Source organism: Aythya marila (genome assembly GCF_965140915.1).
Source record: "Aythya marila genome assembly, chromosome: W".
NCBI lineage: Eukaryota > Metazoa > Chordata > Aves > Anseriformes > Anatidae > Aythya > Aythya marila.
In genome coordinates this window covers 15,957,754-15,979,436 of record NC_139081.1, presented here as the reverse complement: position 1 = coordinate 15,979,436, position 21,683 = coordinate 15,957,754, and the positions used below count along the sequence as shown (strand labels likewise).

The window sequence follows — 21,683 nt, the reverse complement described above, 5'->3', positions numbered from 1 at the left end:
CCCAGAGGCAGACAGGATTCAAACAGAATTGTTCTTTATGGACACGAATTGTTAAAACATTCCTCACGCCTTTCTCCCTCCTGGATGCTGATTTCATCCCATTTTCCTTTTTTCCTCCTTCTTCAACTCTGGATATTAACATCTTATCAAAGTCTGTCCTTGCCTGCCATTCCTTCATCTCTCTTCCTCTCCTTTCCATTCTGGCCCTGACTCCTCCTGAAGATTTTCTTCCTCTTTCTCCAACCCTCTGCCTCACTACCTGCTGCACTGTCAATACCATTAGTTTCACTCTCTGCTTTTCCTTCTCATCTCCCCTTCTGACACATATCTTCAGGGCCTCCCGCAGGAGCGCCCCCCAGTGACTGTTCACTCCCCACCTTCTGGAGCATTTTCTGTGTATCTTCCCAGGCTTTAATCACAAAATGAACTTTCAAGAGCCCTTGGGATACCGGGTCCTTGGGATTCATCCCCGAGTACTTTCTCATTCTGACCCCAAGTCTCTCATATGATTTCTGTGTTGCACACTATTATTATTCCAGCCAGGATTGGCAAGTGGGTATTTCTGCCCTGTTGGTATTACCCCTGGTCCTGGAGGATGAGCTCTTTCCCATTCTTGTACAGCAGCTCTCCTCCTGATCATTCCCATTTCTTTCCCTGTAAACAACATACTTAGAGACATAATTCCCCCCCCCCCCCCCCCCCCAGTAGTATAAGTTAGGTCGTAGGAATTCGTCTAATTGTTCAGCTAGCCTGATGGGGTCCTCAATTAAACACCCATAAAAGGAACTTGGAAGATTGAGTCTACTCCTGGAGATTTGAAAGTTAGGTTTAAAAGAACTTGATATCGGGACATAGCTACCCCTGTTGGATGCTAATTCTAGTGATTGAAATAATAGGTGGGAAATATACCTAGAGGATTGGTTATCTACTTTGATCAATTGAATTTGATGTGTGTGATGCTGCTAGTGATGATTATTATACACCTTGTGGAACAATGAGTTGGGTGAAATATTCTGTATATGGGATTCCAACAATTGCTAAAAACTTATTTATAAATCTTGCAGAGAATATTGTGAAGGTATTCTCTTGTGGTTCAATTGGCCTTGGCCAAATTCGAAGACAAGACACGAATTAATGATATTCAAAAGAAGAGGAGGGATTGTTATATATGGAGTGGTAATTCGTGTCTAGAAGATGGTTGATATTAATAAAGAAGGGGGAGATTAGGGAATGTGTCCATGGGGGTTGGAAAGCCCCATATGGTTGAGATAACATTAGACTCTTAACGACGAGGCCATCAGGAATATAAAAGAGTTTAGAGGGAACAAAGAAGGGTGATTCAGGACACTCCATGCAGTCTCAGGTTTCTTGTTCTCCAGATGGTCTCTTGTTCTCCAGCCCCTAAGGCATGGATGTTTCTGGGTGTTTGCTGTTGTTGTTACATTCAAAGTTGTTTGACCAATGAAAAGTTGTTTTGAAAAGAACTGCTGTGGAGAGAAGGGTATAAGAGGGGAGCCTGCCCTCAAGATAAAAAAGGAAGGCAACACGATGTGATGAAGTTATGATCAATAAAGAAGCAGGAAAAAGGAGTGAAGAGGAACAGGCTGGCAGAACGGAGACCAGGACGGGAACAGGCACATTGATTGCCTCATGAAGATGGGTTCGGCCAAACTCAGCAAACTGCTCAGAGAAGCTCGTACAGAAAGTCACTGGAAATTGGCGCACTGGAGCTGAGAGAAGCTCGAGCTGAGAGAAGCGGACCCATGCACACAACTGCCTCTCGCTGGTAAGCAGTTATGCATTATGGGGAATCATACATCCTTAGGAACAAAGACTGTCCTGGTAACCTTACAGCTTATTCTCCTTATTAACAATCGGACAGTTTATGATCCTGAAATATGGGACCAAACTGAGGTCAAGGTGTGGGACTCTGCAACTAAAAATGGCAAGGTTGCAGTGGGATTGCTCGGCACCTGGCGAGCAGTCTCTGAGGCCTTAAAGAGCCCCGTGGGACCACAGTCAGAACCATGTGGTTTGCCAGACAGTGAGGGAGCTGCGGGCTCCTTTACTGACCCGACTGCTACGCCATGGGCCCCTCTGCTGCTACAGCCATCGAAGGCTTTTGCTGTTACGCCCCCTGGTGACCTGGACGTGCCTTTTGACCCAGGCCTATTGGCCTTGAAAAGGAGATGGATATGCTTTTCTTCCATCCGGGAAGAATGGGATACATAAGGCCCGAAGACCGAGTTGTTTGACAACTTAAAGCGAGACATATTGTTCAAAAGGAATGGAAAATGGAGACTTGTTAGTAATCAAGAAAAGGAATGGAAAATGGAAACTGTTATGTCATGGGACTTAAAGGATTGTTTGTTACCTTTTCTGATCGTGAATATGTATAGGCATACTCGATTTTAATAAGTTATGGAACTTAAAGAATTGTTTGTTACCTTTCCTGATTGTACGTATGTATAGGCATATTCGGGTTTAGTATGTAAAGCAATGTTCTGTATATTTAGAATGTTTGATGTTTGTGTGTGCGTGTTGGTGGAGCATAGACTCCCCGCACACCCAGCGCTGTTTACTTGCCTTTTATACCTTTTATAAATATTTGTTTTATAAATATTACTAAATTCAGATTGAGTTGAGACTTAATTTATAACAGCAATATCTATTTTAAAGTGATTAATCAAGCCCCCATTCTTCTATCCCTGGCGTCAACCAAGGCAAGTTGCCATGCTGCGGTGTGCATGACTTTGGTGGGACTACCCCCCATGCTGCCCAGCACTGAATAAACATACATACACTCTTTACAATCTTCCTGATTGTTGTAGTGGGTTTATATGGCAAGGTTTTGGTAGCAGGGGGCCATAGGGGTGGCTTCTGTGAGAAGAATCAAGAAGTTGCCCCATGTAAGATAAGGGCCCCATTGTTGATCAGATCTGAGCCAACAAGCGATGTTGTTTCCACCTCTGTGAGAACAAATTTAAGAAAGTATAAAAAAAAAAGGCAAAAAAAAAAAAAAGCTGCCTCACAGCAACTGGGAGAGTGAGAGGAGTGAGAAATAGCCTTGCAGGCGCCAAGGTCAGTGAAGAAGGAGGGGGAGAGGAGCTCCAGGCGCTGGAGCAGAAGTCCCCTGCGGCCTGTGGTTGAGAGAGGGAGTTAGGAGAATACAATAAAAGAATTTTTTAGAAAAGGGGGGACTGAGAGAGGGAGTTAGGAGAATCTTAACAAGTAGAGATACAGTGCTGATGGCATTAAACTAGGATGCTACTTAGTGTCTTTGCTAACTATGGTGCTTTGTGCAAATTAACTGAAGCAAGAAGCCTTGAGCCCCTTACCAAGATCAGTCTCTTATTAAGAGTGTGAGCCTATCCTAAGAAACTGGCAGAAACTGGTCCTGCGGATGGACAAGAGCCAAGGAGCAACTGAGTCTGTGCAAAGACAAGAGGTCAACTAGTGGTGACAATGAAGAGTCATCAACCTTCATCCCCACAACCCCCGACGACCACCACCAGGAGACACAAAAGGGGAAATAAATTGGCTGATGCAGGAGCCAAAGGGGTGGCAGAACAGGCATCTGAAAGTCAAATTTTGGCACTAGTACCAGGAACAGAAAACCAGGCATTAACAAAAGCTTTAGAAAATGAAGTAGAGTATTCTAAGATGTAAACAGAAAATGTTACCTGCAGGTTTAATGTAAATAAATGATGGGAGAATTGTGATGCCATATTAAATTGAATGGTAACTGGAAAACATAATAAAGCATGCTGGAGAGCTGAAGTAGTATAAGAGCTTTTAAGTAGAAAATGGATAGGGCCTAATTTGTATATCATTGTTAGACAGGTATAAAAGTAATCAAGCTCCAAACAGTGGCAAATTATTTTTTTGAACTCCCAAGAAAAGGTGGGTATCAGTATTTATTGGTATTAACTGACACGTTTTCAGGATGGCCAGAAGCATTCCCAACTAGAACAGCCAAGGCTGGGGAGGTAATTAAGATACAAGAAATAATACCACGTTTTGGAGTTCCAGCAACTATATCCCCTGACAGGGGACCACACTTTATCTGAAGTGTGGTACAAAAAATTAGCCACCATTTGGATACAGACTAGCAACTTCATACTCCATATTGCCCTCAGTTGAGTTGCCAAGCAGAAAAAACGAACCACTTAATCAAACAGCAAATTGTGAAACTGGGACAAGAAGGAAGTTTGGCCTGGCCTCAGTATCTTCCTTTCAGGAAGGTTCATAAATTTAAGAAGTGATAAATTGACTAGAATGAGGGGGAGACTGGGACACACTGCAGCTGTGGTTCAAGAATTGAATTGCCAGTGCAGGGCCCAGAGGCAGACAGGATTCAAACAGAATTGTTCTTTATGGACACGAATTGTTAAAACATTCCTCACAATCCCTTATCTTCTTTTTAATATCAACAATTCGTGTCTCTTCTGTTGTTAATAACTGGATTTCATCAGTCCGTTCTTGGAGGGTCCAATTCTTAAACATCATAATTGACATATCCCCTTCCTTTTTTAATGAAGTTATTACAAATGTACTATTTATCACCCGGTGTATTAATAATGTAAGACAAGGTATCATACAAGGTATATACAATAACATAATTACACCACATGACAATAAAAATAACACTCTTTTAACCCATGGTCCACCAGGCAGCCATGAAAATAAATCCCATTCCATATCCTTCCAGGTTTGTGTTTGCTCGCTCACCTCCCCCCTCCTTCTCTGGGATGGGAGAGAGAAATGGGAAAGTGAAGCCTGTGAGTTGAGATAAAAACAAGAAAATAATAACAATAATAATAACAATAATGATGATAATAGTACGACTAGTAATAATGTGTACGAAACAAGTGATGCACAATGCAATTGCTCACCACCTGCTGTCCGATGCCCAACCTAACCCCAAGCAGTCCGGCCCTCCTCCCAGCCTGCCTGCTGACAGGACAGTGAGAAGCTGAATTTGGCTTGGTCCTTGGCTTGGTGTAAGCACTGCTCTGTAACAATTAAAAACAATTAAAACATCAGCATATTATTAACATTCTTCTCATCCTAAACCAGAACATAACATTCTATCAGCTACTAGGAAGAAACACCCTTTTTATCAATCTTTAAACAGCAATTACTAAAGCAAAATTTTCCACAGACTTCTCCTTCTTGTGCTAGTAAATAATCCAAAGGTAGGCAATTTTGATACAAAGCAGTTCTCATCTTTAAAACTCATTTAAATCAGTTCTCATCATTTATAACTATTTCTATTATTATTTCTATTACTATTTCTAGCTAATAACCTAATTATTCTATTAAGTATATATACTGAGGTCCTATAGCCCCAGGATCTGTCTTCTGCCCACGTAGCTGGATCATAATAGGCAAAAGCCTTCAGTCAAGGAGTTAGGCCCGCTTTCAGGGTCAATTCAGGCTTGTGTTACCGTTCGGCCTGTCAGGGTGATCCAGCTCCTGTAAAACGAATCACAATTTTATATAGGTTTAAAAAAAAAGAGGTTTTTTTATGTTATTTTCTCGGGACAACCTGATCTTAGTGTGGGAGAAGTCCGGTCGAGGCCCTCTCACTCGGCAGTCAATACCCATAGGGGTTGCCTCCCTCGGTAGACCATACACACCACAGTGGAGGGTCCTGCCCCGGTCTTGCCTTCTCCCTTTCCTCCCTTTAGGCTTGTTCCCTTTATTTGGCATCCTTAATTCATGCAGAGCCTCGTTGCCAGAATATTAGTTCTCCCTTAGCTTGAGTTTCAGTTTCCCAGGAGCGGACTCAACCCTCCAAGTTTCAGTAGTTACTGGTCCTTTTATTCTGGATGCGTGGGTCCCTTTCTGCGGTTCTCACAGCTGTTTCAGTAGTCAGTAAAACAAGGTACAGTCCCTCACATCGGGGGTTCAGTGATTCTTCCCTCCCATGGCTGCTTGTTGAAACACTTTCTTTTTTATCTTCTGACAAGTTAAATAACAGTTATCTAATTTGCTTTGCCGTATGGCCCTTTCCAGGTTCCTGTAGCAGGATTCATCTGATAGCCTTTCAGGTTGATACAGATTTGACTACAGATACCAGGGTTTTGGCATTCATCACTATCTCCACAGTTTCCCAGCTGGACAGTCACATTCATTTATGTTGCATTCCTTCAGGGGCTCATCACCCCAGTCCTTGCAGTCTCTCTGCTGGTTACACACTTTATTGATATCTATGCATTCTCCACTTCTGCACTTGAATTTGCCAGGTCCAGAGCACTGAACAACATTGTTACAGTTTGCTTCATCAGTGCCATCCAGACAGTCTCTCACACCACTGCACTGCCTACTCCTATGGACACAGTTCCCATCTTCACATCTGAACTGGTCTGGTCCATAGGTCCAAGAAGGGCAGTTAATTTCATCACTTCCATCCTTGCAATAAGGATCTCTGTCACATCACCACTTCTTGTAGATACATTCACCTGAGCCGCACTGCACCTCACTCACAGAACACTTCACCGGAGGTGCAGGCTGGCAGCCACACTGCTCCAAAGATTCATCCGAGTGGTCGGAGCAGTCACCTTGACCATTGCAGATAAAGCTTTTGGAAATACATTGTCCACTACTGCATGTGAACTCTGCTGCACTACAAGTCACATTACCACAATTCTCTTCATCTTCTCCACTGTCACAGTCTTTTTCACCATCACATTTCCATGACACTGTTCTCATATGACACAGCTCAGCACTTTCGTCAGACCCATCTTCACAATCCGGGTCCCCATCACACTGCCATCTGTTTGGCACACACTGACCACTGTTGCACACAAAGTCAGATTCAGCACACATCTTCTTCACACAAGCACTCTCATCACTGCCATCTGAGCAGTCTTCACATTTTACTCTAGCACCGTCGGCAGCAGTGCACAGTCAGGTGAGGGCGAGCAGCAGGCAGAGCGCCACGCACTGTCACCTGTGTCACTTATACTACTCCTATTACCCATGCTGTTAGTGTCAGTGGCATCCTCCTTTTCTTTTTGCCACTGACCATTCACCACAACTGGATGAGACACATGATTACTAGTTAGGAAAGAGAGTGTAACGTCTGCTATACGGCTGCAGGCAGTGCCAGCTGCAACCTTAGGTTTGTGAAAGAGCCTGCCGGTGGTCATTTGGCAGTGTAATCTGCGTCTCTGCACTCCTGCCCCGCAATAGAGCTAAGTCGTCATTAGTAATAGTTATAACACCGATCTGGGGACTAATAGTCTTTTTTGCATTGCAAGATAAACCTTTTATAAAAAGAATGCTAGAGTGAAGCAGCACAGCCGCTGCTGCCGCTGCCTCCATGGTTACGTCAGACAGGCTGCAGGGTCCTGATGTCCGCCCCTCTGCTCTGTGCCAACTCGCCACACGGTGAGGGTCGACTGCCGGTGTCCACTGACGCCTCTGGTCTCCCGTAGCAACTCGATCTCGGATGTTCCGCAATTACTTCAATTTCCCCGCGTTTTGCAGCTTCTGTCAGGTCTATTCTGTGTCTCTCAGAGCTGTCCGTGGCTCTGCAGCGTCTCTCAGGGCTCTCTCCGTCCAGCGGTAGTCCCTCCGTAGTTTCTCTGGTCTCCCAGCGCCGCTCCAGTCTCTCGGCCTGTTCAGGTCTCAGCGAGTCCAGGTCTCGGCCTGTGCGGGCCTCATATGTTGCAGGAAGCACAGCCGAAAGCACCAGTAGAGTCAGATCATGCTCCTGCCTTTTTCTTGTCACAGTCAAAACATTTAAGAGCAAAAAATAGGATACACAAGATACACAAGATACACCGGGCACCACCACTCAAAACTTGGATAAAACAGCACTTCTTTTCAGTCTGTCAAGCACTTCGTTCGTCTCTGCCCACTGCCCTTGCAGAGAGTATGGAACAACAGATCGGAACTCTGCACTTGCTTTGCAGCAACGCTGCGTCTCACTCACACAGCACAATCGCACACGGAGGCCTCCAGCACATCTCATTCATACCACAGGAATATAACTTAGAACCATAAACAACCAATAAGTATTGTCTCTGACTGTGTTCTTCGTGAAGTGACTTGTAACACTTTGTTTCAAACCCTTACACTTACACAAATACTTTCAACACAAAATACGTACAATATGCAAATATTACAATATACAAAATTTCAACACAAAATACAACACAAAATACATACATAAAAACACATACAATTATTAACACTCCAGTTAGTATCCCTCCAGCAGCCGAAAACATACCGTTTGTCTGCAGTTTCAGGAGATCTTTGCTCCTGCAGTGAGCAGCTGAGAGTGGAGTCCCCTCCGAGCAAAAACACTCAGGGTGCACCTAGGGGCGTCCGCGCTGCAGCCGATCCTGCAGCCGAGCAGAGTGTCTCCTGCCTGGCTCACCAAAATGACTCACAGAAAGCTGACTCCACAATCAGTAAGATTGTAAAGTAGGTATGTTTACTCAGTTCCATGCAGCACGGGGCGGGTAGTCCCACCAGAGTCGTGCACGCCTAACGTGGCAAATTGCTCTAGTAAAGAGTTACATATACATGAACATTCCTATACATATACATATTCCTAACCTGTCCCTTTGTGAACAGTCCTCCTTATCTCAGACCCCTTGATTAAAGTCTGAACCATGAGGTTGTTTTTGATCTGGTTCTCGGGGTCTGAGAGGCTCCTGTTATCTGGAGATATAAGTGCAGCACAGGCACAAATGTAGCACATATTCATTCTTAATCAATTGCTCTCTAATTTCTAATTCCAATGTTTCAGCTTGCTCTTTTCCCGATCCACGGGTATTCTACTATTAATGTTCAAAGCCTGACAGACCCCGTCCTCCGTGGATCAAAATACATGGGGTCTTAAGGGTTCTTTTGGTCATTCTATCATAAAATACTGGATCATTTTCAATTTACTCTTTAATTTTCTGGGGCCCCTATTGTTCCAATTTCTAATCATTATTCATAATGGACTTTTTGGTCATATATCTGGTAATTTGCTCCCTTTCTGGTCCTTGGTCTTCGATTTTATCTGACCCATCCGGGAATTTTACTAGTGGCAATTCCCACAGCCCTTGGTTGCCCCCAGTGAGAGCGTCTTGCAGGGGGTTTAGGACCTATCACCCACCCACGTATCACTCCATTCACCAGCCCAGCCCCCCCGACAGGAGATTAGAACCGGTGAGAAAACAAAAAGACCTCCACGCTGACTTTAGAAGTCTCAGTTACACTCTCACACACAAACACTGGCAACCGCACCTTTACCCAACCGGACGGTATCTTACGAATCAGTCGTCTTCATCCAGAGTCCAACTGGATGGTATCCACAAGCATCTCTGCTGTCTTCGTCTGGGATCGAACCAGACGGTATCCACAAACGACTGTCGTCTTCATCCGGTTCGATTCCGGACACCGGAATCCAACTGAACGGTATCCAAACGACCCTGTCGTCTTCATCCGGATCTTCGCGCGCAGAATTACGGGCAAAAAACAGCCGGCAAGGGAGCTCAAAAAAAATCAAATTCTTTGCTTACCTTTATTCAGGTTCAGGATGCCATTAGTCCTGATCTGACTCAAACAGGAGCCACCAAATGGTGGGGCGCCTCTCCTAGATTAAATCAGAATTCAGGAACTATAGCCATCCCGGACGAGCCCCCAAATTGTTATAAATGGCTCAGGATTCAAATTAGGATTAAATAAAAAAATAGGATTTATTGAAAGAATATAAAGGAATAGAGGTAAGCAAACAGCGCTGGGTGCACCGGGAGTCTCCGCTCCACCAGGACGCACACCAGTTACATCAAGCAGCTGTTTTTTATGCTCCTAGACTAATACATATTCATTACTACTTCTAAAAAAATAGATTATTAAAATTAGCTTCCGGGGTGCAGTCCCTCCTACTGGAGCATGCGCAGTCTCCTCTGGGGTCTCTTCTGGGGGTCTCTAGGGGCCTTCCATGCTGAAGGCTCGCAGTCTTCCTCTCCCCCTTTGTACTTACTGGGCACCATCCCAAGTTTACGGAACATCTTCTTCAAGTCTTGTCTCCCAGCCGCCCTTCAGCTTCTTTCTCCTTCCTCTTTATCTCTCGGCCCCCCCTAACCAGATACCAAAGATCCGCATAGTATCCCATAACAGTCACTAGTTGTTATCAGTTGTTCTGAAACTCCCAGACATCAAACACAAACAGCTTTCTTATTTGACGCTTCACGAGTAATTAAAACATTCTTCCCCAGCCATTCACAGACACATCTATAGCAGTGTTAGAAATAGAAGTCCGGAATAACAAAAGCAAACAGGTTCATAAATTTAAGAAGTGATAAATTGACTAGAATGAGGGGGAGACTGGGACACACTGCAGCTGTGGTTCAAGAATTGAATTGCCAGTGCAGGGCCCAGAGGCAGACAGGATTCAAACAGAATTGTTCTTTATGGACACGAATTGTTAAAACATTCCTCACAACACCATATATATATATACACCAGATGCTTAAACGATAAAACCCCATGCGTAGGTACAGGTCCACTTAGTTATTTAGCCCTGGAACCCGACAACTGTAGTATGGCAGAATACGTAGGAACTTTTAATCTTACTAAAATTAGAGATAATGGTGTAGGTGTCACAATATGTGCTGATAAAAAGGATACGAACTCAGGATCTCATGGCCTCAATTCTCTCATGCAATTTTGCAAGCTACAAAAAGGATTCTATTGGCTATGTGGAGATGGGCATGCTAGAAAAAGCTTACCCTTAAATTGGAAGGGTCATTGTATTGGGGGCTATCTTAGCCCTCGAGGGGGTATATTCACTGAACCAACCTCCGGGAATAGTCCGGACCTTATGGAGACAAACACGTACTGTTTTGAATAAGCCCCTCGTGATGAGACCCATGGGATTCCATAGTTTTGTAAGGTGGTTGATTCCATCCCTGGGAATAAGTGAATTAGAAAAAGCTGTTGTAAATATCTCAGACACATTAGAAATTATTGAAAATGCCACAGCCTATGCTCTTTCAGCATTATAGGAAGAAATTTCCTCCCTACACAAAGTAGTGCTTCAGAATAGGATGGGATTAGAAGTGCTTTTAGCCAAGGAGGGAGGATTGTGGACAGTCATAAACCAAACTTGATGTGTATACATGTATGCTAACAAACAAAAACGGATTGAGACTGACCTGGAGAAGATTTGGGAAAAGAATAAAATTTTGCATGCAGTAGCTCAGGATGATATATCCTGGGGATTTACAGACTTGGTAGAAAAATTAACTTCCTGGTTGCCAAACCTAACCTAGCTGAAACAGTTGTTTATCACAATAATCGTGGTCGTAGTTTTATCCATGGTCCTTTGCGTAATGATCCAATATACCTTATGGTGTTTTAGGAGTACAGGAAACTCCTGCAGTGAGTGGAAAAAGAACCAACTCAGACAGAAACTGGAGTCTAACAGATATTTTGAAAGAGTGATAGAGAAACACTATATTGAACCTAGAAATAGTAAAAGAATTCACTAACTTTTTAGAAAAGGGGGGACTGAGAGAGGGAGTTAGGAGAATCTTATCAAGTAGAGATAGAGCACTGATGGCATTAAACTAGGATGCTACTTAGTATCTTTGCTAACTATGGTGCATTGTGCAAATTAACTAAAGCAATGTTGTGGTATAACTCAACCGGCAGCTAAACACCACACAGTTGTTCATTCACCCTCCCCCCTCCTTCTCTGGGATGGGGGAGAGAAATTAGAAAGTGAAGCCTGTGAGTTGAGATAAAGACAGTTTATTAAGACAGGAAAATAATAATAACAATAATAGTACTACTACTAATAATGTGTACTAAACAAGTGATGCACAATGCAATTGCTCACCACCCGTTGACCGATGCCCAGCTTATCCCCGAGCAGCCGGCCCCCCCACCCCAGCTAGCCACCCCTATATATTGTTCAGCATGACATCAGATGGGATGGAATGCCCTTTGGCCATTTTGGGTCAGCTGTCCTGGGTCTGTCCCCTCCCAGCTCCTGCTGCACCCTGTCCTGGTTTCAGTTAGGACAGAGTTAATTTTCTTCCTAGTAGCTGGTGGAATGCTATGTTTTGGGAGGGTGAGAGAATGGCTTTGTGGTGTTTAGCTGCCGGCTGGGTTAAACCACGACAACCCCCAGCCTGCCCGCTGGCAGGACAGAGCAAGAAGCTGAAAAGTCCTTGGCTTGGTGTAAACACTGCTCTGCAACAACTAAAACATCAGCACGTTATCAGCACTCTTCTCATACTAATCCAAAACATAGCACCCTACCATCTACTAGGAGGAAAATTAACTCTGTCCTAACTGAAACCAGGACAAGCAAGAAGCCTTGGGCCCCTTACCAAGGTCAGTCTCTTATTAAGAGTGTGATCCTATCTTAAGAAACTGGCAGAAACTGGCCCTGTGGATGGAGAAGAGCCAAGGAGCAACTGACTCTGTGCAAAGACAAGAGGTCAACTAGCGGTGACAAGGAAGAGCCACCAACCTTCATCCCCATGACCCCCAATGACACTGCGCAAGAGCAGACGGGAGAAGCTTATGGAAATGACTCCTTGGAACTAATTTTAATATGTAGCGGGGACAGGTCATGAATATGTATAGGCGCATTGTGAAACTTCATGCATATGTAGTAGGGAGGAGTGAGAGAGCGGCTGTGGTGGAACTCAGCTGCCCACCTGAGTAAAGCCACCACAGTCCTTTTTGGCGCCCCACATGGGTCTCGAGGGTTGAGATAACAGTAGAATTGGTTAAAGTATTTACAACTAACATACTTGCTATTCAGAATGTTCGGTTTGCTGTTAATATTTTTCTGTGTGACTATGTTGTATGTAATCCGTCCTCTATTCTCTTTTTTTCTCTATATCCGATCAGTGAACGTTTTAAAATTTGTGTTTGGTTTCTTCATCACACGGTGCTGTAATATACTGGCCTTCAGTTTCGTCTGGTACTCAGGCCCTGCACTGTTATCATTCTGGTCTCCTGGAGATTATCTTTTTGGAAATATTAAGAATTACACCACCACCTTTTTCTCCCCTAGAAGTCAATTTGTGAATAATATTGGGAGTGGTGCCTTCTTCTTCTCTCCCTGTGGGCTAATTACAGCAGCCTTCGAGTACCCTTGGTTGGATGTTGTTATATATGGAGTTGTTATAAATGAAGTCTCAACTCAATCTGAACTTTGTAATATTTATACTTATAAAAGGTATAAAAGGCAAGTAAAGAGCGCTGGGCATGCAGGGAGTCTACGCTCCACCAACACGCACACACGAACATCAAACATTCTAAATATATAGAACATTGCTTTTACATACTAAACTCGAGTACGCCTATACATACGTACAATCAGGAAAGAACAATCCTTTAAGTTCCATGACTTACTAAACCTGAGTATGTGATTAAGGAGACGTTGAGGAGGCAAGGATAATAGACATTGGGGAGGCAAGGACAATCCCCAGATAAGGAAGCAGCAGATGGACAGAGAAACAAACGTAAGGACTATAAATCTCGAAACTGGACATTGGAATTCATGACAAAGATACAACAAACAGAAGAATTAGCAACAGCCAGCTCTTGCAATTAAGAAACGTGCCAACTCAGCAGAATCCTGACCAAAGGTGAAAAGTACACTGTGAGGAAGACTCGGGGTCTTCCTCCCAAAGACCCCTGCCCGCAATTCTTGGGAGGCTCTACGCAGGCGCAAGGTGCCAAAAAGCTAATTAGCATGAGAAGCGAGGGAAGGCGGGGATAGATAATGAATATGTATAGGCGCTTGTAGAATATTGATAGATTGATTGTATAAATTCAAGACTGCTTTCCGCTTTGGGTATGCACGATAGGTGGAGAGATCCCCCGTGCATCCAGCACTGCAATAAAAAATATACCACTTAAAGGAATTTCGGCTTCGATCTTTGAATCATATGCCTATACATATGTGCAGTCAGAAAAGGTAACAAACAACCCTTCAGGCCTTATGCCAGACAGTGAGGGAGCTGCGGGCTCCTTTACTGATCCGACTGCTACGCCATCGGCACCTCTGCTGCTACAGCCATCAAAGGCTTTTGCTGTTACACCCCCTGCTGACCTGGGCGTGCCTTTTGACCCAGGCCTATTGGCCTTGAAAAGGAGATGGATGTGGAGGAATGGTTAAGTGAAATAGGACATGTGGATGTTGGGCAGTTAGGAGGCAATGGGCTAGTGAAGTACCGTACTCAACTCACATGAGTCTGGGCACGTACGCAGCTGGCTGAGAGCCAATCGGGCTCAAGGACACGATGCCCTTGAGCGATTGGGAAAGTCCCTAAGGCGGGACGGTAGCTAAAAGAAGGAGGAACTAACTGAAAAGAGCGGGAAGTGTTAGCCAATCCTGAGCTTAGTTTTTGCAATATGTATGAGTTGATTATGTTCGAACTAGATAAAAGGCGACTGAGCTATCCATTAAAGTTGAAGTTCATTGTTCACTCATATTGAGCGTCTGTGTCTTCCTTCCGTCGACAACAGATGGATATGCTTTTCTTCGATCTGGGAAGAATGGGATACATAAGGCCCGAAGACCGAGTTGCTTGACAACTTAAAGCGAGACATATTGTTCAAAAGGAATGGAAAATGGAGACTTGTTTGTAGTCAAGAAAAGGAATGGAAAATGGAGACTGTTAAGTTATGGAACTTAAAGTATTGTTTGTTACCTTTTCTGATTGTACATATGTACAATACTTGGGTTTAGTATGTAAAAGCAATGTTCTGTATATTTAGAATGTTCGATGTTCGTGTGTGCGTGTTGGCGGAGCGTAGATTCCCCGCGCACCCAGTGCTGTTTACTTGCCTTTTATACCTTTTATAAATATTCTTTTATAAATATTACTAAAGTCAGATTGAGCTGAGACTTAATTTATAACAAGGGGAAGCTCAGCGCCAGGGAGAGCACCATGACCCTGCTGTGTTCCTGCATGGCTATGCAGGAGCGATGGAGCAGCCCCAGCACCTCTAGGCAGCCACAACATCAAGGCAGAGACACTGTTTTTTGGGGACGGGGTGGTTCGAAGGCTGAAGCTCTGCCAGGAGATGCAGCCCCCCCACCCCCACCCCACCCCACCCCCCCAGCACCTGCAGCCTGGCAGACGCCTGAGCTGTGGCCCCATCCCCAGACTGCTTACCCCTCAGGCTGGCTGCTCTACCGCGGCAAGTGCCTCTTCATCTTGTTGGAGATGTGGGATGACAGCAGAGCAGAGTGTGAGAAATACTTTCAGGTCCTGGTTACCAAATCCTGGAGTCGCTGGACCATGCGCTACAGAGTGGTAGCTGAGGGCTCCATTTGGAGGGGCCAGACCTGCTGAAGCATTGGATGGTGCAAGGGTCATCCCCGGAGCACGGCGTGGTGGCACAGGATGCTGGCACCCCTAGGTTGGAATGGGGCATCAGAGCTACTCAGCTTTGGTGGGGAGATGAAGATACAACAGCCTCTAAATGCCATGGAAAAGCTGCTGTCCCTTTTGCTCCTTCCCCAGAGCTTCCTGAAGAACGTGGACACTGTGTACTGGATCGGGCTGCAGAAGAGCAGCCTGGTACGGCTGTCTGGAGGAAGGGGAGTTAGGCAGCAATGGGATCACAGATGCCTCTGGTTCTGGGTGGATGGCTCACTTTATGAACAGTACCCATGGCATGGCTGGGCTAACACCTCCTGCCCAAATCCCTTTTCCTCCAGCGAGGCCTTAAGAAACATTTTAAATAGCACCAGTACCCAGTGCCTGGTGTGAGCACTGGGCAGTGGTGTGCTGAGATGCTCAGAGGCCATGCAGAAGGAAAGCCAAGCTTCAGAGGGCTCATGCAAGCAGGAGGCAGCAAGAGAGAACAAAGGGAACTACAGGTTTTATTTGGGATCTAGACAAAGTGTTTGAGCACCACCCCTATCTCCCACACACCTCCCTGGTCCTCCTGGAGGGGGGAAATCAGAGCTTCCCACCTGTGGGGGTATGGGGCTCCTCCCCACCACGTGCATCACCTCCCTGGCACGCCACCGCTTCCTCTTGAGGTGTCTGAAATTGATGGGGAGGAACGGCTCTGTCTGGCCAGGTGCCCAGCCCCTGCTTGCCGCATCCTCGGGGAGCAGGGGGCTCTCCCTGCCACCCCAAAATGTTGCTGGCTCTGGCTGTCGGCAGCTTCAGCAGAGACTGGATGGGGCAGTGACAGCCCCGACATGGTGTTTTTCCATACAGGCCATGGCACTAGAAGCTGAACAGGTCCTGTGCCATAATAAGCCGTGGGAACATCAAACCAGCGCCACATGAAGGTCTGGATGACCTGCACCTCCAGATCTGTGAGAAGGCGGCAGGGCTGAGCTCCCTTTTCAAATGACAGTGGCCACTGGCCCCAACAGCGTTGCACTGAGCTCAGCCTGAGTTTGCCCAGCTCTGGGGTGTGCAAGGAGGGGCAGCAAAGGTGGAAAAAATGTGGGAAACCCCATCCCTGGGAGCTGGCCTGGCCCCACTGAGCACGTATCCCTCTGCTTTCCCTCACAGAACCCGCAACCCCCTCTGCTTCAGCCCTGCTGTGCCCCACACTGGAGCCTGCCCCATGCACATCAGCACCCTACTGTGCTGCAGAGCCCTGCCACAACCCCAGCTGAAGCGTTCCAGCAGAGCAGCATGGCCTCACAGCTCACCCCATGCCCGCATGAGCAAGCCCCCACAGCCAATGCTGCCACCCTGCAGCAGCCCCAGCCTGGAGGCAGAAGCAGGGGATGGCATGACTCTAGCCTGCCTCTGCCAAGGTGCTCACTACACCGATGTTTAGGCTGGAGCCATCCTGGCAGCAGCTCAGTGCCAGGTTTCAGGCAGTCATAGAATCATAGAATCATAGAATATCCTGAGTTGGAAGGGACCCTTAAGGATCATCAAGTCCAACTCTTGACACCGCACAGGTCTACCCAAAAGTTCAGACCATGTGACTAAGTGCACAGTCCAATCTCTTCTTAAATTCAGACAGGCTCGGTGCAGTGACCACTTCCCTGGGGAGCCTGTTCCAGTGTGCAACCACCCTCTCTGTGAAGAACCCCCTCCTGATGTCAAGCCTAAATTTCCCCTGCCTCAGCTTAACCCCGTTCCCGCGGGTCCTGTCACTGGTGTTAATGGAGAAAAGGTCTCCTGCCTCTCAACACCCCCTTACGAGGAAGTTGTAGACTGTGATGAGGTCTCCCCTCAGCCTCCTCTTCTCCAGGCTGAACAGGCCCAGTGACCTCAGCCGTTCTTCGTACGTCTTCCCCTCCAGGCCTTTCACCATCTTCGTAGCCCTCCTCTGGACACTTTCCAACAGTTTCATGTCCTTTTTATACTGTGGTGCCCAGAACTGCACACAGTACTCGAGGTGAGGCCGCACCAGCGCAGAGTAGAGCGGGACAATCACCTCCCTTGACCTACTAGCGATGCCGTGCTTGATGCACCCCAGGACACGGTTGGCCCTCCTGGCTGCCAGGGCACACTGCTGGCTCATATTCAACTTGCTGTCTACCACGACCCCCAGATCCCTCTCTTCTAGGCTGCTCTCCAGCGTCTCATCGCCCAGTCTGTACGTGCAGCCAGGGTTTCCCCGTCCCAGGTGCAGGACCCAGCACTTGCTCTTATTGAACTTCATGCGGTTGGTGATTGCCCAGCTCTCCAACCTATCCAGATCCCTCTGCAAGGCCTTTCCACCCTCATTCGAGTCCACAACTCCTCCAAGTTTGGTGTCATCAGCAAACTTGCTCAAAATACCTTCTATTCCTACATCCAGATCGTTTATAAAAATATTGAAAAGTACTGGCCCTAAAATGGAGCCTTGAGGGACCCCACTGGTGACCGCCCGCCAGCCTGACGCAGCCCCATTTACCATAACCCTTTGGGCCCTGCCCATTAGCCAATTGCTCACCCATCGTATGATGTTTTTATTTAGCTGTATGGTGGACATTTTGTCCAGTAGGATCTTATGGGAAACCGTGTCAAAAGCCTTGCTGAAGTCCAAAAAAAATCACATCAGCTGGTTTCCCTTGGTCCACCATACGGGTGATCTTATCATAAAAGGAAATCAGGTTAGTTAGGCAGGACCTACCCTTCACAAACCCATGCTGGCTGGGACCAATGACTGCTTTGTCCCCCAGGTGCGCCTCAATAAGTTCGAGAACCAACTTCTCCATGATTTTACCAGGCACTGACGTGAGACTGACAGGCCTGTAATTGCTAGGGTCTTCTTTCTGACCCTTCTTGAAAATTGGCACAACATTTGCCAGCTTCCAGTCTACCGGGACCTCTCCAAATTCCCAGGATCGTTGAAAAATAATTGAGAGAGGTTCCGCGATGACGTCCGCCAGCTCTTTCAGCACCCAGGGATGAATCCCATCCGGACCCATGGACTTGTAGGGATCCAGGTGGAGTAGCAAATCCCGCACACGTTCAGGGTCGGTTGGGAGTTTGTCATCCCCACCGTCCCGGTCCTCCAGCTCAGGACACCCTGGGTCCCGAAGCCCATCATCAGCACTGAAGACAGAGGCAAAGAAGGCATTAAGCGTCTCTGCTTTGCCTATGTCATTGTCTGTGAGGAGACCTTCCCTATCAAGGAGCGGCCCTATGTATTCTTTAGTTCTCCTTTTTCCATTCACATATCTAAAAAAAACCTTTTTATTTTCTCTCACAGACACAGCCAGCTTCAACTCTAGGTGTGCTTTGGCCACAGGAACTTTCTCCCTACAAACACGAACAGCATCCCTGTATTCTTTCCATGACACCTGGCCCTCCTTCCAGTAGCGAAACACTCTCTGTTTCCGCCTAATCTCCATTAGAATGTTCCTGGTCGGCCACGCCGGCCTCCTGCCCCACCTGCCTGACTTGCGATATTTAGGAATTGCCTGATCTTGTGCTTCTAGGAGGCATCGCTTAAAGAATGACCAGCACTGGTGGACATCGAGGCCTTCAAGAGCAGTTTCCCAGGGGACCTTGCTGACTAGTTCCCTGAGCAGCCTGAAGTCCGCTTTCCCCATATCTAGGGATGAGGTTTTGGTGGCACTTTTCCTTCTGTCACTGTAAATTTTGAACTCAACCACTTCATGGTCGCTATGACCGAGGCAGCCACCAATCACCACATCTCCCACCAGACCCTCTCTGTTTTCTAGCAACAGATCTAGGAGGGCACCTTTCCTAGTTGGCTCCGTTAGCACCTGCACCAAGAAGTTATCATCTAGGTGCTTCATGAACCTCCTGGACTTGCTCGTGTCAGCCGTGTGGCACTCCCAGTTAACGTCTGGCAAGTTGAAGTCCCCCATAAGGACAAGGGGAGTTAATCTCGAGGCATCTCTTAGTTCTGTAAAGAATAATTTATCAGCGCTATCGTCCTGGCCAGGCGGTCTGTAATAGACTCCCACAACGACATCCCCTTTATTCGTTCGTCCCTTGATCATTACTCAGAGGCTCTCAACTTTGCCATTGCCGACCTGAAGTTCCACACAGTCCAGCCCATGCTTCACATACATCGCCACCCCACCACCTCGCCTACCCTGCCTGTCCCTCCTGAAGAGCCTGTAACCATCTATCGCAACACCCCAGTCACAGGACTCATCCCACCAGGTTTTGCTTATGCCGATGATGTCGTAGTTGCGGGACTGGGCCAGGACTTCTAGCTCATCCATTTTATTCCTCATACTGCGTGCATTCGTGTAGAAGCACTTCAGGTGCGTCTCCTTACACTCAGCACCTTGTGGATCTGACCGAAGGACCTCACTGGCACACAGCCCCTCTGATTCTAGCGTACCATCCCTTAGGTCTTCACCGGCGTGCCTGGTTTTAGCCCCTTCCCCCTTCGACTCTAGTTTAAAGCCCTATCTATCAGCCCTGCCAACTCCTGACCAAAGATCCTTACCCCTCTCCGAGAGAGGCGCATCCCATCCGGTGCCATCAGGCCCGGTGTAGCATAGACCTTCCCGTGATCAAAGAACCCAAAATTCTGCCGGTCACACCAGTCTCGAAGCCACGAGTTTATGTGAACAGCACGCCTTTCAGCTTCGATCCCCCCTATCGGAAGGACAGAGGCAAACACAACCTGCGCCCCTGATCCTCTAAGTAGTCGCCCCAAATCCCTAAAGTCTCTTTTGATCGCCTTCGGACTTCTCGTTGCTACTTCATCGCTACCAGCCTGAAAGACCAGTAGCAGGTAGTAGTCAGTGGGCCGTACCAGGCGCTTGACTTTCTTGGCAAAGTCTCTCACCCGAGCCCCAGGGAGGCAACAGACTTCTCTGCGGGTTGGGTCCGGTCGGCATATCGGTCCCTCTGTCCCTTTCAGAAGGGAACCTCCCATAACAATAGCCCTTCTTTCTTTTTTGAAGGATGATGTGGCAATGCGACGTGTAGGTCGCCTTGTCTTAGGCGCCCCCTCCAACTGGGACGGGTTTTTATCTACTTTGTCATTCAGATTGTCTTGTTCAAGTCCTTCATATCGATTATTTAAGGGTAGATGAGAAGGTGAGGTGGGCAGAGAGAGGGCTCGCCTACCACCCCAAATAGGCACCTGCCTCCATTCCCCCCCTTGATCTAGGTCTCCTCCTGCTGCCTGGCAGGAGGAGGGAACCTCCGTCTTCTGCATAACAGGAGACGCCTGTGCTGTGGCAGGCTCGTGAGCCTGCCTCAGAGAGGGTAGAGCGCACCTCCACCAGTCAATTTCCCTCTCTGATTCCCTGATGCTCCTGAGCCTGTTCACCTCCTCCCAGAGCTCCGCTACCTGGCTGAGCAGTTCTTCAACCTGGGCACACCTCCCGCAGGCATACCTACCACTGCTGTCGGAGACCGACAGAAGGCTGGGGCACACTCTGCAGCCCAGGACCTGGACCGCTGCGTGTTTCCCCGAGCCCTCCGTCTGAGTAGCCACACTGGTGACCGTGGCTGGAGATGCCGCACGAGATGCGGAGGCCACGTTTTTCTGCCTGGTTGATACCATGGTCAGGTTCTACGCGAGCAGGTTACAAGCACCGAAGGGAGAGGCAGCTGCAACAGAGTGACGATGGGCCCCCCGCTCGCCCTGCCCGCGCCAACTGCCGCGCCAACTGCCGCACCAACTGCCGTGCCACGCCCTTCGACGTGCCACACCCTGTTTGCCTGTCCTGTTTGCCGCGCTCCTGGTCGGTCGCGCTCCCTAGGGGCAACTTTTAAACAGCCTGGGAGGGGGCGTTGCTGGCTCCGCCCGCGCCTCGTCAGCCTCCCTCGCGAGGACTGCCGGGTCCCGGCGGCTCCCCCGAGTGGCCTCGATGCAGGACAAAAAGCCCTGCCCGCCTCGGTCCCCTGCTCCGCTGCAGAACACGTCTGCCCCGGAGCCGATCGCCTCAGCAAAATGTTTCTGGCTTTCAGTCACCACGGGCAGGCAGAAAAAGGCATCCTTTCAATCTAGTACCGTGAACCAAACTTGACTGTTTTCTAATTTTGTCAAAAGGTTATAGGGGTTGGCTACTACAGGGTATAAATCTTTTGTGATCCTATTGATGGCTCTTAAGTCCTAGACTATACGATAGGTTCCATCTATCTTTCTAACTGGGCCTATATGGAGTACTATATTCTGACTCACATTCTACTAATAGCCCATATTTAAGAAAGTTATTAATTATTCCTTCCATTCCCCTTCTGTCTTCTACCTTTAGTGAATATTCCTTTTGTCATACCTTGAGAGCATTTTCC

The 21,683-nt window shown here is 47.3% G+C and overlaps 1 pseudogene across 1 annotated transcript in view; it reads left to right on the top strand.

Annotated features, from left to right (window-relative positions):
• LOC309889520 (non-lysosomal glucosylceramidase-like) overlaps positions 1-16,286 on the top strand; it is a 30,082-nt pseudogene extending 13,796 nt beyond the window's left edge. Inside the window, exons 16-18 of the transcript in view lie at positions 15,163-15,296; positions 15,507-15,563; positions 16,215-16,286. The product of the transcript in view is annotated as a non-lysosomal glucosylceramidase-like (transcript). The remainder of the gene's footprint in view (positions 1-15,162; positions 15,297-15,506; positions 15,564-16,214) is intronic.
• The last annotated feature ends 5,397 nt before the right edge of the window (positions 16,287-21,683 follow it).